Here is a 13,520-nt window from a genome sequence, read left to right as displayed (position 1 = left end):
GTGTGATGAATTGGGAGATTGGGATTGACATGTATACACTAATACGTATAAAATGTATAACTAATAAGAACCTGCTGTATAAAATTCAAAAAAAAAAAGAAGAGACTGATGAAGTCATTCAGAGAGAGGGAATGACACATGCAGAAGTACAGTTTCCATAGGAATAGAGGCTGGGGGAGTAAATGGGGAAACTGTGAGAAGTAGACAGGCCAGATCTTGATCCAGCAGTCTCCGGAGGACTTTGTTTAGGAGTCTGAACTTCGTCCTATATAAAAATTGGCAAATATGTGGCACTTGGCACCACTCTCCTGTCTGCACCTCTGGCAGACATAACTATTATGCCATCGAGCCCTTCTCTGCTGAGCTCAGAAGTGGCCTCAGTATCTGTCTCCATGCAATCCTTCCCACAGTCCATGTGCCCCCAGTGGGAGCCACTAAAGGGTCTCAAGCAGGAAAGTGGCATCATCTGAATTCCCAATTTAAAAAGAACACTGGTGGGACTTCCCTAGTGGCGCAGCGGTTAAGATTCCACACTTCTAATGCAGGGGGCCCGGGTTCGATCCCTGGTAAGGGAACTAGATCCCACATGCATGCCACAACTAAGGAGCCCGCCTGCCTCAACTAAGACCTGATGCAACCAAATAAATAAATATTAAAAAAAAAAAAAGAACACTGGTAACTATGTGGAGCACTATTTGAAAACTGGCTTTAGGAACCCCAGCTACAGGAAAAGCAGAAGGATTTTTAACTGGAGAGAAATGGGTGATAGACAACGCTTTCAGAAGGACTATAAAAATGAGAGAAGGCCCTGGGTTAAGAGGAAAGAAACCAGAAAGAGTGGAGAAGGGGTAAGGCATTAGCAAGGAAAAGTCACAGGAAGGAAAAGGAAAACTTATATATGAATCTGAGGCTTGAAGTCTGTCATACCCTTCACCAAAATCAGAAAGAACAGTAGAGGGATAGCTGGTTTGGTGGGGAGAAATGAAAAAATCCATGCAAGATATTTGATAAGTGCTAGAAAATAAACATAAAAGAGCCAACTGGTAGTAAACATGCTTTGGACAGGAAAGCAGCACACCAGGGAAGAATAAAGGCTCTGGGACGAGATGGCCTGGGTCAGAGTCCCAGCACTGCCACTTTGTATCTAAGGAATACTAAAGAAGTTACTTAATTTCTCTAAACCTAGATTTCTTTATTTATAAAATGAGAAGAATAACAGTACATATGTAAGATTTTTTTTTTTAATTAAGTGAAAAAAATAATTAGCATATTGCCTAGCACACAGTAAGTTAGCTTTCAATTAATGTTGGTGATTACCTTTAGCTACTCCATGATGACAGTATGTAGTATGACCAGCTATGCTTTGGAGAAGCTAAACTGTATTACCCAAAGAGTTGGAAAATCTTCCCAACTCTGAGATAGGACAGGAAAGCAGAGGATTCTTTGAATTTTGAGGTCAAGGAATTAGTACCATTTCAAAAGCTCAGCCTTTTAGGTTTAAAAACAATTCCTTGGGCTTCCCTGGTGGCGCAGTGGTTAAAAATCCACCTACCAATGCAGGGGACATGGGTTCCAGCCCTGGTCCGGGAAGATCCCACATGCCGTGGAGCAACTAAGCCCTTGTGCCACAACTACTTAGTCTGCGCTCTAGAGCCTGCGTGCCTCAACTACTGAAGCCCATGCGCCTAGAGCCCGTGCTCCGCAACAAAAGAAGCCACCGCAACGAGAAGCCCGCGCACTGCAATGAAGAGTAGCCCCCACTCACTGCAACTAGAGAAAGCCTGCGTGCAGCAACGAAGACCCAATGCAGCCAAAAATAAATAAATAAATAAATTTATTAAAAAATAAATAAAGGGCTTCCCTGGGGTGCAGTGGTTGAGAGTCCGCCTGCCGATGCAGGGGACACGGGTTCGTGCCCCGGTCCGGGAAGATCTCACATGCTGAGGAGCGGCTAGACCCGTGAGCCATGGCCGCTGGGCCTGCGCGTCCGGAGCCTGTGCTCCGCAACGGGAGAGGCCACAACAGTGAGAGGCCCACGTACTGCAAAAAAATAAAAAAATAAAAAATAAATAAAATAAAAACATTTCCTTAAGTGTTCTTAACTTGAAGCAAAGTCTACTTTAGCTCAGTCACTTATTCAATCAGTATTTATTGCAAACTCTTAGTACAAAGAATTGTGCTGGACACTGTAGGATGCAAAATTACACGCAGTGTAAACGTGGTACCCATCCTCAAGAAGATTACACTAGGAGGGAAGAAAAGCTTACACACACAAATAGCTGAAGCACCAGGCATACTGTGAAATGTTACTGATGCACTGCCAGTCATGAGAGTCAGAAGAGGGAGGACTCACTTCCAATGTGGATGAAGCTGTCACCTGAACTTAGTCTAGAAAGATGGTCAGAAATTCAATCGGCCAGAACACAGGTTCAGGAGAAACAATGTGAATAGAACAGCCAAAGAAAACAATGTGAATACAGACACAAAGCTGAAAAGTGCTAAATGTATGTTTCTGGAAGAGCCAGGAGTCAGGATTAACTGAAGAACTAGCCACAAGATAACTGGCCCTATGTTGAAGACAAATGAAAGGGAAAAGCCATAGGATGAAGCCTGGATATCCTGAGAGAGGCCAGATGGGAAAGGCCAGAAACTTGTTTGGGGAGTAGAATGATGCATGTGGTCCCACATATGCTGAGCAAGATATTTCTGAAACCACCTTCTCACAGCTGAGAGGATTTTAAAGCTGCACAGGACTTCAGACTCTAATCCAGCCCTACCATCCTTCTGACTGAGGACACCAAGATCAAGAGAGCTGACTGAACTGCCCAAGCCATGGAGTTAGTGGCAAGATTGAGTGAAGCCCTGGTGGGCAGACTCAGTTCAGGGCACTTTACACTCATTCCCATGACCAGAAAGACATGTCTAAAAGCCAGGATGAAATGTGGGTTTGTTGCTTGGTAAAGAAACCAGGGTTATAGAATTGAGTCACTTGGATAGCCTGAAGTGGTGGGAGTGAAAGAGCTAGATTTCTGAGGGTCAGGCTACAGAGGGAATAGAAAAGGAAAAACAACAAACCTGGGTTACATCCACATCCAGGAGGAAAAAGGAAGGGGTTTTTAAACATCTGAGAGGCAGGCAGAGAATCAGGATAGTGCAGAATCTTAGAAGCCAAGGTCACTGTCTCCTCTTCAGCTGACAGATATGTGTTCCATAAATATCTGCTGAATGAATGGATAGATGAAGACAGAGTAAATGCAAAAAATGTTTGAGCCCCCACGTAGGTAAAGCACAGTGCTAAGCACTTCATATGAGAATAAATGAGGTAACCTCACAACCACCCTATTAGGCAGCATTATCATCATTATCTCACTGCATTTCAAGATGAGAAAACAAGTTTAAAAATTGCCCAAGTTAAACAGCAAGTATCAGAGCCAGGATTATATATCAAGTCCTCACTATTAAGGAAACGTTAATTTTTATCAGGGTAGAAAATGGCAAGGTAATGGTGTTTAAGAAAAAAATATTCTTATTAGTTAGAGACACATACTCAGTGACAAAGTCTGAGATTTAGCTTTAAAATATGCCAATAACAGCAAAAAAAGGTGGGAAGGACAATTGAAAGAAAAAATTGGGGAAATATTGGTCACTATTGAAATTGAGTGATGGGTCCATGGGGTTCATTATACTATACTCCCTGCTGTTGTATGTTTGAAATTTTCCATAATAAAAAGTCCACTCATATGCAGCTTCCCTCCCTGCAAAGATGGTAGGGAATGGGGAATTAGTCAAAACAAGGGAGAACAAACATCAAGAAAAAAATTTTTGTCTGGGCAACAAGGAATTCACTCAGAGATAGTATTCAGGAGAAAAACAGGACCAGAAGCCAGACCACAAAGGATTAAGAGATATAGATAAAGCAAGTAGTAAGGAAATGGCAGTAAAACTGCATTTTAGATAAAAGGAACAGGAAGGAGAGGGCTAGGATGGCATGAGAGGTCAAGTTATATGGTTCTACCTTGTATGTAGGTAAAAACAAAAAGGGGAGGGAGGGAGGATAGGAAGATGCTAGAAAGAAGATAACTGAGTAATCAATTAATTGATCAATCAATCTATATATGAAACAAAAACATGAAAAGATGCTCATCACTTACATTTAAGGAAATGTAAATAAAAGTTATCTAGGTTTTAATTGTCAAAGATTAAACTTATTGACAATGTTCAGTGTTAGAGGAGAAATATAAATTGATATAATCTTTCAAAAGTTATGTGACAGGGCTTCCCTGGTGGCACGGTGGTTGAGAGTCCGCCTGCCGATGCAGGGGACATGGGCTGGTCCGGGAAGATCCCACATGCCGCGGAGCGGCTGGGCCTGTGAGCCATGGCCTGCGCGCCCGGAGCCTGTGCTCCGCAACAGGAGAGGCCACAACAGTGAGAGGCCCACATACCGCAAAAAAAAAAAAAAAAAAAAGTTATGTGATAATATCTAGTAAAATTTTAAACATGCATAACTTTTGACACAGAAACTCCACTTGTAGGAATTTATCCTAAGAAGTATACAGAGTACAGAAAATACGAAGATATATTTACAAGGATGCTTGTAACTGCAGAGAAAAAGAAACAAATGGCTATCACCAGGGGACTAGGAAAATTGATAGAAATTAACTACGTAACTATTAAAAGATAGATATGTGTCCGAAACATGGGGAAATGCCCAAAATAAAGGCATTACATGAAGACAGAAAGCAAATTATAGAAAAGTAGATATACTGTTATTCCATTTCTGTAAAAAGGAATTACTTTATCTCACACACATACAGAAGCACAAATACATCCATGTCAGCATACACGGTGGAAAAAAGTGTGGATATATATAAACCAAATTCATGATAGTGGTTAACATTGACACATGGGATTATGGGTTCCTTTCCTTATTTAAAAATGCCTCCGGGGAGGGGGAAGGGTAAACTGAAAAAACTTTAAAAAAATAAATAAAATAAAATAAAAATGCCTGAATTTTACTGTGCTCATATATTACTTGCATAATCAGGAAAAAAGTCAAGGAATTTCCAAAAGCAAGAGTAATGAAAGTGCCATAATAGAAAGGAAAGGGGAAAAAATTAGTGAGCACAAGCCCTAAAGTGAAGTCACAGGTCAAGAATGAGGCAGACAGAGAGCAGGTCTAGGGCCTGAGGGAAAAACAGCCTTGCAAAACGTGCAAGCAGCTGCTGTGGGAACTGGGACCCTGAGAATGCAGCACAAGAGCACCCGGAGGGGCAGAGGCAGCTCAACTGAAGTGAGGCAGTGGGAACTGCTGACAACCAAAGCAGCCCATTTTCCTGACTCCCCAGAAACACTGGGCAGCCTAGGGGCAGCGAAAGAAGCCAGGGGAGAGAATTCAGGGTTGGCAACTGGCAGAGTGCAAAGGTTCAAGCAGGTTCTCAGACCTGGGGAGGGCAGCAATGTAACTGTGGACCATGGCAAACCAGCATCCAAACTAAGGTGGGAGGTGGGTGAAATAGTAGAGAAGAGAAAGGTAGAGAGATAGGGTGGGGGAAGACAGTGAGAGTGGATGGCACAATGAGAACAAAGAGACTAAGCTCAATCCAGAATCACACTTAAAGGATTCTTTCCCAAATTTCCATTTTTCTTCCAATTTCTAAACATCATCACATTAGGAGGAAGATCCCAATTTGTGTCACTGGGCTTCAAGGGCAAAAACTCTCCACCTGGTTTTGGGTGTTTCTCATAACCCGTAAGGGATCTGTGAGGAAGGTGGAGGCTCCATCTAGGTTCCCCCCACACCCAGCTCTTGCAGAGTTACTAGGCTGCTGTTAATAGAGCAGAAGCTCTACTCCCTGTGTGGCACTACCTTCTTTGTGTGTATCCTCTACTGGCCAGAAGCCTGGAATAAGGAGTGACTGTCACCCCCAAACCGAAGCCCTAACAATATCTCATGAGGACGTTAAAAAAGGCCCTAAACTTAGAAAACCTGGCATCAAGTCCCACCTTTTTTTCTTATTGTCTTTGTGAACTTGAAAGCAAGCCACTTCACCTCTTTGTGTTTGCTTCTTCATCTATAAAATGGGGATATCTGCCTAACAGTGTTGCTGGGAGGATGTAGTAAAGTAAAATGTACATCAAAGTGTTTTATGAAACAATAATATCATACATATGAAAGGTATACGTATACTTATCATAGTAAAGCAAACATTTTTCAATTCTACCTATATATCACTTTCATCAATGGTGCTATAAAACCATAAATGGGTGCTAGCACCTTCAATGTGCCTATGCTGGCTGAAATTGTCCATGTTTTTATTGCTTTTAACCTATATAACAATTTTCTTCACAAGATTTCAACACTGCTCACAAATTTCTTCAATTTAACAGTTGCTTGCCACATTTAAAGTGCCTTATGCTTTGTCTCAGTTTTCCTTTTTATCTTATGTCAATTTTTATCTTTAACTACAGTTACTTTTCATGCTTCCCTTTTCTTCAGTCTGTTATGTTTGTCACCTACATGAAAGAATAACCGCATTAGGTAGGCTTCAATAGAGTTCCTTACACCTGGACAGTGGGATTCCTATGTGGTCTGATCAACCATGAAAATTAATTCAAAGTAATTTAGGTAGTATATTCTCAAGTTATTTTACCACTAAGAAGAACCAAGAGGGTGATTAAATGAATTGGCACAATTCCATTACTTCTAGGTTAATAACTCAGAACACAGAGCTTCCTAACAAAGAACTAATATATCAATTTCAGTGTTAGTACAGTATTAGGCTGAACAAAGGACTAATACAGATAATTTCATAATCACTGAGTTCAAATTCCTAAATAAAGTTTGGGCAAATGATCTTATATCCTGAATATGGCCACATTGAGCTCAGCTGGATCTTCAAAAAGTCCATCAGCTGACAAAAGTCACAACATCCTAGTGTTAAATCCATTACCTACACCCAGGCTGGAAGTAGCTGTCTAGAGACCTTGTAGCCCAAACTGACTAGTCACTGTTCTTCACACGAGGACAAATTGCTCAGAGCAGTAAATGGCCAGTGGAAGATCTAGATAATACCCATAAAGAACTGTCACATTCTCTTCCAAGGGAAACTTTTGCCAAGACCCAAAGAGAGCAAGTAATAGCTCCCCAGCATCAAAACCATAAACATATGGAATAAGCAACACATTTTCACAGCAAAATTACGTATTATGTATTTTAGCAACCTGGAAATACAAAGGCAGAAGCACTGCTTCAGCCAGGGTCTGAGGCACCCATGAAATCAGAACTCTCATCACATCACCAGCTCCACAAGGAATGATTTCATGATATTTTACATGCAGAGGTCATTCATTTCTTCACTAAACATTTATTGAGTAGCTACTTCTGTATCAGAAATGTTTAGATACTGGGATATAGAGTTAAACAAGACGAGGTCCTGCCCTCACGTAGGTCACAACATAGGCACAGAAAACACACAAAAATACCCAAAGTTAAGAGTACAGTGATTATGAAAGAAGCTTTCACAGATTGCAATGCCATACAAAGGAAAGGCATTCAGCCTAATCTGGGAAGAATCAAGGAAGAGTTTTAAGTGATGGTGCCTGAATTCCTAGTAAATTCAAGCCTAAGAGTCAAACAAGCACTAGAACAGGAGGAAAATTAGTAGGAGAAATAGCCTGAGAATGCTGGGACATTCAAGGAGCTCACTATAACTGGAGCCTAAAGTGACAGAGGAGGGCTTCCCTGGTGACGCAGTGGTTGAGAGTCCGCCTGCCGATGCAGGGGACACGGGTTCGTGCCCCAGTCCGGGAAGATCCCACATGCCGTGGAGCAGCTGGGCCCGTGAGCCATGGCCACTGAGCCTGCGCATCCGGAGCCTGTGCTCCGCAACGGGAGAGGTCACAACAGTGAGAGGCCCGCGTACCGTACAAAAAAAAAAATAAAAAAATAAAGTGACAGAGGAATTGTGGCAGAAGAAGACTAGAAAGGAAGATACCAAAGAGGCCAGGTCATAAAGGTCTTTGTGAGATGTTGAAGTAGAGATATATCAGGATCTAGATGTTCGTGTATTTTGAGGCCAGGGGAGTATTATTTACTTTTAACTGAAGTTAAAGACCACCCCAAATGGAGGGGGAATTTGACTATGGAAGACTGGAAGAGATTTAGGGCCAGTTATTTTGAATCATTTCTGTCTGGCTCATACTTATTTTTCTCTCTACTTTTTTTTCCCCCTCTCACAGGGAAAAAATAAAACTGAACAATTCTATAACAAAGCCTGTGAACCTTCTGTTCATCAAAAACATTTCTGAACAGAGTGCTAGATTCTATCAAACTAGCCCAAATTAGAGAAAGACGACAAATCTCTCCAGCATCTGGAGACTTCCAGGCAAAAAGACCAAAGTCAGGTATATGATGCCAACAGAAGAAAGCTAGAGAAATATTCTGATCAGGGGCCACACAGAATATGCTGCCTGGCATACTCCAGCACTCTGTCACTGGGGATGCCCACTGTTCCCAAAACAAGGACATGCCAAACAGTTACCTCCTGGCTTCTGCATAGAAACTGCCAGGAAAAAACCTACCAGTGCCAGGAATGACCTTGGACTTTATAGTGTTGACTCCCGGCCACCAGTACTGGATAAAGACTACCTCAACAATTCTCTCACCTGTCCAGGGTGCCAACAGGTGTAGACAGAAGGCTGCCTTCCTCACCAGACAAGGAAACTGAACCTCTCATCCATGCATAGCACCCAGCCACACGCCTATTACTAATACTACTGAGAACAGTAACTCCCACATAATGATATACACAACCTACTACTAACAGCAAGCACTGACCACCCATTAAGCACCAGGCCCTCATCTCCAGTCCTCACTACAACCTGCAGAGGTTATTTTAACCCCATTTCAGAGACTGAAAAAAATTAAATTAAAAAACAAGGCTCAGAAAGGTTAACAGCTTACGCAGGTCAAAAAGCAAGCAAGAGGTAGAGATGGGATGACCCCAAAGATCATGCTCTTTCCATTGTACTAGACACCTCAGAATCTTTCCAAAGAAATCAAACACTCTAAGCTTTCTTTCCAAGAGTTTCTGAGGTTATCCATCTAAGAGGTAGTCAAAACGTTTTTCAGCAGTCAGTTTGCCTTCAAAGCAACAAAATAAAGTTTTCATTTTATTTGATCAAGTGAATATTCCAGATGGAAAAATGAAAGAGACGTCAAAGAATTTATTTATTATCTAAGTGTCTTGATTTTAAACCTCTTCATTTATTTTTGGCCAAAATACATACAGAGAAATAGAGAAGAGAGCAAAGGACAGAAGTTCATTTAACTAGATAGGAATGGAGATTAACAATTAAAGCAAAAAAGCATTCAAATATAATTTATGCAGTAATAATTAAGAGGCAAGGAATTTCAAACAGGCTGAGCCTTACCTCAATCTTATTCCTCCTGTTCTAGGAGACAGCACTCCAAGACATCAGCAGACACTCCCAGCCTACATACAGTGAACCAGACAAAGGGAGTAAGCAACGCCTTCATGCTCCCAAAACCACAGTGGGAAGGAAAGTGTGATGGCTTCCTGGGGAACCTAAGCACATATACAGTATTTGTAAATCATAGCTCATCAAGACACACACAGCAACAAAATGTTTACCTTGTGGCTTGTCTACAGGCATACTTAAAGTTAACAGGTGTATGTAAATAAAACAAAGCAAAAACAACCCCATACCATTGTGAACTTTTCCCATGGAAATATATGAGGATAATCAATTGTCACTAGTCAAAATCAATACTTTTTAAAAACTTTATTCAATGGTTTTACTGATTAAAAGCTTGATATGCCTGAATCACTTCTTCCTTCATAGACCTATAGCCACTTCTGAAATATGAACTATTACTATTAAAACATGAAAAACATCACCATTGTAGAGGTGCCCAACACAGTGCCTGGCATAATTCAATAGATATTGGTTTATGAAAGAATGAGTTACTTAAGATAGAAAACTTAAGAGAAAGAGACAGACAGAAATAATACAGTGCAAGGGAAATATATGATTTTTTAAAGATTAAGGGGAAAAACAATCCCCAGAACCATCAGTACAACTACAAATAGTCAGAATTACCTCACATCTCACCCGAAAATTTATACTCTAATATACTCCAATGAGGCAATACAATTCCTAACACTCTAAACAAACTCTGAAAGTGCAATGATTCTGACACTTTTTTTTCATATGAGATTTGATATCTCATCTATAGACAACACACCAACTTTTGCCTGAATACTATATAGAGAGAGCTCTGGTGCACAGATGCAGGCCTCAGCTATTTGGAGTTTGCACATTGCCTTTCAATGATACAGATGAGACACAGTGTACAGACCAGACAGACAACACTTCTAGTGAAGATAATGTCCTGGGAGAGTTAAAATGACGGTCACTAAGATTTAACAGATTTAACGTAATGACTTCACGGTAGTAGGAGAAAATGAAGTTTAGGGATATAAAGAACTTTTAACAACATAAACTGTTAGAGTTTTCACATCCCTCTCTAGAGTTGCATACATTAAACAATGACACATAAATTAGTGAAAAGAGGCTCTTAATGTAGATTTAGAATTGGACTGAAAAATCCCTAGAATTTATATATATTATACTGTCTAAGTTTGTCTATCATCATAAACAACAGCCATAGTGCTGAAAAGAAAGTATGAGTCACAATTCAAAAACAAAGGAGAAAATAAATGAACAGAGGAAAGCTTTGGATCCAAATACCACAAAGAAATTCTTTACTTAAAACACTGTCAATGACAGCTACCATTCTGACTTGGAGTAAGAAGGAATGGTCCACACTGTCTTCTATTCAGGAAGAAACTCAATTCAGCCCCCAAACGCTCCTTCCAGCACCATCTACCTCAGTGCCCAGCCACCAACACAGTCAGCCACATCCACTAGCAAGGGACAGGAATTCTAAGATCTGAGTCACCCCTCCCCCTCAGTAAGAGGTCATTCTCTATCAGAAAGCCCACTCTGCAAAGGCCCCTTGTTCGCCTCACAGGCTGCTACCACCATGGCCCACAAAAAGCTAATTCTCCAACTTCAGCAGCCTACCAACCCTACTCTATACTCTCCAATTCACAACTCCGGCTTCACCCTAACTCCAAGGTAGCCAACACTACTCACCGAGACATTCTTGCGACAAGTTCCCTACCTGAGAACCACTCAACTCCAGAATGCTGGGCCCTGGAGAATCCAGCCCTTTGCTCAACTCCCCTGTGCCCAGCTGAGCTCCTGCCTTTCCAGGAACTAATCACCGATTACCTCAGAGAAGCTAAATACTCAATACTCTTTCTCCCCAGTCTGATCCCAGTCTGCCAAGTTCACGGACCTGGGGGCGTGGAGGGGTTGGGGAGGAGGGCAGGGAGAGACGCATCTCGATTCGCCTTAGGGACCAGGCACATCAAGGCCCCTAGAATTCCAAACGCATCCTCCCCCCAATCCACCCGCTATGGCCAGCCTCCAGGGCGTCTGCATCAGGCGCTAAGAGCGCACGCCTCTAGAGTTAAGTCTCCGTGCCCCTATAACTCCCTTTCCCGGCTACAAAAATTCTAAATACCAAGCCAACACGGCCCCGGGTGGAGGCGAAGACCCCCGCCAAGCCTCCAGCCACTGGGGTTCCCTAGGTCGGATCCAGCGCCCCAAGGCCTGGGCTGCCGGGACCCGCTTGCTGACCCAGGCCGCTGAGCGCCAGGGGCCCGGGCCGCGTCTCCACTCCGCCCCCATTGTTGCGGGTCCCGGCGGCCCGAGCAGGGAGCCGGGGGCCGGCACCCGCACTCACCTCCCGCGCCGCGGCTCCGGGCCGCGCCGGGCCGGGCAGGGCCGAGTGGCCGAGCGTTCCTCTGCGCCCGCCTTGGCAGTGCCTGCGGCAGCGGCGTCTGGGGTGGAGGGAAGCAGCCGGCCAGGCCCGGGCGCCGCGGGCTGGCTCCGGCTGAGCGTCGGTCTTCTCCTGCGGCGGCGCTCGCAGCCTCCGCTGGCGGTCCGCGCCAGAAAGCGTCCCCCTCTCGGCCCGCGCGCCCGGCCGCCCGGACGGGAACATGCGCCGCCGACAGGAAAGTTCCGCTGAGAGCCTAGCGGAGGCCGCTGTTGACCCGCGCCGGGTGGACAGCGATTCCTCCTCCCTCTACAGAGCCGTCTATGCTACAGATAACTTTTTTCAGGCATGAATGAGGCACGGAAATCTCAGGCCGGAAACCTAGGAATGGTTTTAGTGGTGGGTCCGACAGAATGGGTTTGCACCCCGCTAGCCACCAGAGAGGCACGTTGACCAGTCAGTGCTTCAATTGAGCCTCGGTTCCTCCTCATTCCTCACCGGGGGATAACCCTGGAGGCTTGTTAGGATTGGATGAGATGATGGAAGTGCCTGGTGCGGAGATATGGGGCTCAACACTGGGGATCGGTCATTGCTGATGCTGCCAATGATGATTGCTACTACTGCTATCGCCTCCTACAGAGGTTAGGCGCAGCTCTCAGGGACCCCTGAAATTGATGCGCACCATGTAACTCTAGGTTTTACCCCCTCCCGTCCGGTTTCCTGTTAACTGAAGCTGGAAAAAAAGTGGAGACAAGAAAGGGCTTTCCTGATCACTGACACTCAGGGGGAAGTTAAGGATGCAGGTTCTCCTCCCTCAAGTTGGGAATTACTGCCATGTGGGCTCCAGTTAACGAGAAGAGTGAACTGTGTCGGCTTTCTTCACTACAGCCCCAGGTTCCCTTCCTCCTCCTCCTTATCCCAAGAAGTGAACATTGACGAGATGATGAAAAAATTCTGAAAGTGGGTTCTGTTTTCCTCATAAAATCAAGAGGATAAAAAAATCGTTTCTCAGACTTCCCTGGTGGCTCAGTGGTTAAGAATCCGCCTGCCAATGCAGGGGACACGGGTTCGATCCCTGTTACGGGAAGATCCCACATGCCTCGGAGCAACTAAGTCTGTGCGCCACAACTACTGAGCCTGCTCTCTAGAGCCCGCGAGCCACAACTACTGAGCCAGCGTGCCACAACTACTGAAGCCCACGTGCCTAGACCCCGTGCTCCGCAGCAAGAGAAGCTACCGCAATGAGAAGCCCGCGCCCCGCAACAAAGAGTAGCGCTACCCCGCTCGCCGCAACTAGAGAAAGCCCGCGGGCAGCAAAGGAGACCCAATGCAGACAAAAATAAGTTAATTAATGAATTTTTAAAATCCTTTCTCCTTCCCACTTCCTTTTTCTTCTGGGCCTTCACACCTCTAGATATCAGTTATTTTTTGGAACAAATTAAGTTATACAAATACAAATGTGTGTTCCCAAACTATCCATGGGAATTTAGATCTGCAGAAGGTGCTCCAAAAGTATCACAGCTTTCACATGTCCTTAGATTTTCCATTCTCACTTAGCCCCTTGGCTTTTGAGACTCAGGAAATTTTACCTTGATACCCTTCTCCCTTGTCTGAAGCGACTTTCCAGAAAAGCTCTGAGATCCGTCAC

At 43.8% G+C, this 13,520-nt stretch overlaps 1 protein-coding gene across 6 annotated transcripts in view; it reads right to left on the bottom strand.

The window, feature by feature from the left end:
• Positions 1 to 12,027, bottom strand: part of RAD54L2 (RAD54 like 2) — a 92,040-nt gene extending 80,013 nt beyond the window's left edge. For 2 of the 6 annotated variants that reach the window (XM_027120945.1, XM_027120951.1), the window contains exons 1-2: positions 11,840 to 12,027; positions 9,436 to 9,590 (exon numbers count right to left, since the gene is read on the bottom strand). The gene's annotated coding sequence lies outside the window, so the exon portion shown is untranslated. Of the gene's footprint in view, positions 1 to 3,075; positions 3,219 to 9,435; positions 9,591 to 11,839 lie in introns of all 6 variants that reach the window. The other 4 variants (XM_027120946.1, XM_027120950.1, XM_027120949.1 and 1 more) reach the window with 4 other exon arrangements.
• Between the last annotated feature and the right edge of the window lie 1,493 nt (positions 12,028 to 13,520).

This window comes from Aethalodelphis obliquidens, unplaced genomic scaffold (assembly GCF_003676395.1).
Source record: "Aethalodelphis obliquidens isolate GAN/ISIS:26980383/991018 unplaced genomic scaffold, ASM367639v1 scaffold22, whole genome shotgun sequence".
NCBI classification, from domain to species: domain Eukaryota; kingdom Metazoa; phylum Chordata; class Mammalia; order Artiodactyla; family Delphinidae; genus Aethalodelphis; species Aethalodelphis obliquidens.
This window is presented reverse-complemented; position numbering and strand designations above follow the sequence as displayed.